The sequence below is a fragment of the Pteropus alecto genome, unplaced genomic scaffold, assembly GCF_000325575.1.
Source record: "Pteropus alecto unplaced genomic scaffold, ASM32557v1 scaffold8, whole genome shotgun sequence".
NCBI lineage: Eukaryota > Metazoa > Chordata > Mammalia > Chiroptera > Pteropodidae > Pteropus > Pteropus alecto.
The window spans coordinates 23,183,305-23,186,954 of NW_006494609.1; positions in this window are offsets into that span (position 1 = coordinate 23,183,305).

The following is a 3,650-nucleotide window of genomic DNA, read 5'->3' on the forward strand; positions in this document are numbered from 1 at the left end:
GAAAAAGGTCACTTGGAGGGTATAGGAAATAAAATAGGAGTTTCCCAACTTTCATCATCTTGTCCCTGTGCTAGGTGTCTAGGTGTCTGTCATTCAGGTAAGAGCATGTGAAGAGCAGCATCAGCGGAGGGCAGTCACAGCTCACTCCTCCTGCTGGGCCGGGGAGAGCAGAATAACACTAGTAATGGCCAGGGCTTGTTTTCGTTTGCGTCATAGGCTTGCTGCATAATTGGAAGATGGCGGGGAAGACGGGGAGGAGGTGGCATGTTTTGCACATCACTTTAAGGGGACACTAGGCATGATCAGAAGCTTCAGTTTCTCCTTGCTTCTCACGAGCTCCTCTCTCTTAACGGAAGTAGGCACTTGGCTGCAGCGGGCTTCTCGCTCTGCCCCCAGGTCTGTTCCTCTCGCCCCAGGCTGTTTTCCTTAGGGGTTGACCCCATCTGGCGGTGCTCGATAGCTTGATGCTGGTTCTTATGGGGCGCGCCGGCAGTGCCAGGCCTCTGTCTGTAGTCTGCACCAGCCCCTTACTTGGTTCCTGGCACCAAGTGGTCTCCAAGCCCTGAAGAGCCGCTGTGCCGGTGTTTCCAAGACCAGAGCAGCTGGGTTCTGGCTCTCTCTCCCAGGGAAGGGGGCTCGTCGTTTTCAGTTGCCAGGAGAGAAAAAGAGTTGTCTGCTTCGTGGTAGCTCCATGCAGAAGACAACACTGCGTTTTCAACTGTTTCATTACACTGTCTGCAATGATGTTGTAAGTGCAAGAGATCACTTAGCTTTAAAAGCGGAGTGCTTTGGTCTTATTTGTGTGAAACCCCCTTTTTAACATATCAAGACGGGGTGCATCAGCAGGTCGTGTTTGGATGTGCAAGGGTCCACAGTGACAACTGCTCCGGATGCAATGTTCACTTAAGCTTTGTCTTCTTAAAAATTATCAATGTGAATGTCATAATTATATATATATTTTTGTGGAAAATTTCTCCTAAGTATAAGTTATTGTGCAAATTATAGTACCATTGAGACAAATGATAGTTTTAGTTTAGAAATCCTAAAAGATATAAATTGCATTGCATATGCATTAAAAGTTCTTTTTATTTAATTTTATGTAGATGTGTAAAGTGTTAGGTAAAATTTTTTTTCACTTATCCATTGAAACACCTTGTTACTTGAATATTGTGTTGACTGGTCTGAAACAGTGATCAATTCTGTAATATAGCTCTTTTAACCAGGAAGCAAGCCTGCCTCGGCCGCGCCAGCCAGGCACTGGTGTCGTGGGAGCCAGGCGCTAGTGTGACATGCCACTGCGCTGTCTCGGTGTGTTTGTACCGAGACACCAGTTCCTCAAAATGGTTTTTGATAGTTTTTTAACTTATAAGACCCTTTGATGGTCACAAACCTCTAATCAAAAGTGAAACAGTAGTTGAGTTTTACAACTTGACTGCGGTGGACTAATGAAGCAGTTGTTTTCCGTGTATATAAAGTTTCCTCAAATACCACACCCCACTATAAGTGTGCTCATTGTCACTTTAAATTTCAACTATGCCCTATTTTTGTCTTTCTGAATATCAGATGTACTATTGGTATAATTGCATACCAAAAATAAGCCAAACAGTGCATTACACTGACTGGACCCTGCTTATGTGAGCAAAGGAAACGGGGGGCCAGCGTAGTCGAGAGCCTCCTTTTCTTTCCGTCTAGGCTGCTCCTAAATCTCGTGACCCACGATTCAGGCTTTTAAAAGCAAGTGAGACTTTGCCTCGAGTTCACTCACGGAGGTTAGCTCATCGGAACTAGCGACCCTGTGCAATGCTCCGAACCCCTCTTTCCGCCGCTCCCGGATCTCACAGCCTCTCCTAACGATCGTAAAGCACAATTGCAGTAACGTTACAGTTCGGAAGAAGGAAGGTCAGTATAGTCTATGCATGTTGTATGATAATGAGTGTTTACAGTCACCTTCTCCTCAAACAAACTGATGCCGGAGTGGGTAGTATTCCATATGTAGACTTATCAACTTTGCTAAGTGCTTTTTAGATTGCTTAAAAGTTTTTCAAGATTTTAAAAGATGTATAAGGTTAAGTTTGCAAATATAATGGAAATGCTGTATATCTTTTGAAGTGATAAAATCCACGTTGGGATTTTAAAGAAAATACGTTGTGATGATGCCGTCGTAAGTAATATTTTGATGTCTCTCTCGCCTGTTTTATATTCCAGCACATTCATCATGGTGAATGTTCATAGCATTATAATTGCTTAGCCATTGGATGATAACATTTGTTAGTGGAGATTGGAAAATTTATTTGTGAAATTCTGCAGAATTCATTTTTCTATTTCCAATATTTGCTGAAGTTAAATAAAAATTTTCAAGCCATTGATGTAATAAAATATGAAACAAAACAATTTTCTCCACCACTCCCCCCCGCCCCCCACATCCAAGCAGTGCCGGTCTGATCCCGAGGGGGTTCTTCCTTGCCTTCCGTGCTGGGCCTGGGATCTGCTGTGGAAACCCCCAGATCTGCTCCCCGTGGAGACGCAGCTGGGCGCCTTTCGATTTGGCCTGTAGCTCTGACTGAGCCACGTCCTTTTCACGGACGCTCGTCCTGGGGTTGGGGGTCAGACCGAGGTGCGCGAGTTCTGAGCGGTGCTGGAGGGCTCCCGGGTTCCCCAAGGGGGTGTTCTCCCGATCGTGGCATTGCCCTATTCAGCTTGACCAGGCGCGGGCACCTGGTGCTGGCAGAGGGGCCCGTCCTCTGCGCAGCAGGCGCCCCATCTGCTGAGGCAGCTCTGCAGGGCCCCACATCTGGCTCCCGGTGGTGACCGGCTGACAAGTGCACCTGCCTCAGTTTACCTCTTCCATCTCCCTGTTCCCCGTCACTCGCCCCTATTCCCTGGGGTCAGTTTCAGAGTCAACCTGCCCGCAAACCGTCACAGGCTCCACCTTCTGGTAGAATCTGTACCCAGACAACACATGGAAGTGAGAAGAACTTCTGCTCCCCACCAGGCCTGTCAGAGCCCCGTGACTTCTGTTGAGGGGAGAGACCTTGAGAGCACTCGCGCACCCGTTGCAGGAAAGGGGGCGTCGGCAAGTGGGTGGCGTGCTCGCGGCTCCCGTCCTCTGCAGCCTGCTCCCGTGTCCCTGGTGCCGAAGTCAGGTGTGGACACCCCCCACCCCCACCCCCCAGCAGTCAGGTTCCCCTCCCTCGGCAGGTTTACGATGCTGCTTGTTCCTCCTGCAGCTGCCTCGTGCTTGGGGCATCGTGGGGCCTAGACAAGCTCGTGGGCGATCCTGGCCCTCCCTGCCCCCGAGTGCGCTCCCCGCTGACCGCGAAGCAGCCCTCGCCCCTCTGCCGGCTCTCCCTCCCTGGACAGTCACCACCCAGGGGGCTGCTGTTGGCACCTGCGGCCCGACAGCTCCCACATGGGAGACCCCCACCCCCAGTTCCATCAGTACCCCAAAATGACACGTCCAAGACTGACAGATCTCTTCCCTCCTTTCTGATTTTGGTGTATGGCACTGTCACGTGTCCGGTCAGCAGACTAGAAACACATCACCTGCCCCCAGCCCCCAGCCCTCAGCCAATATCTGGGCCCTTTCCTGCTTAAGATGCTCCATGAGTGCCTAGAAAAACACACAGCCCTTCATTCTGCCTGAAGCCGTG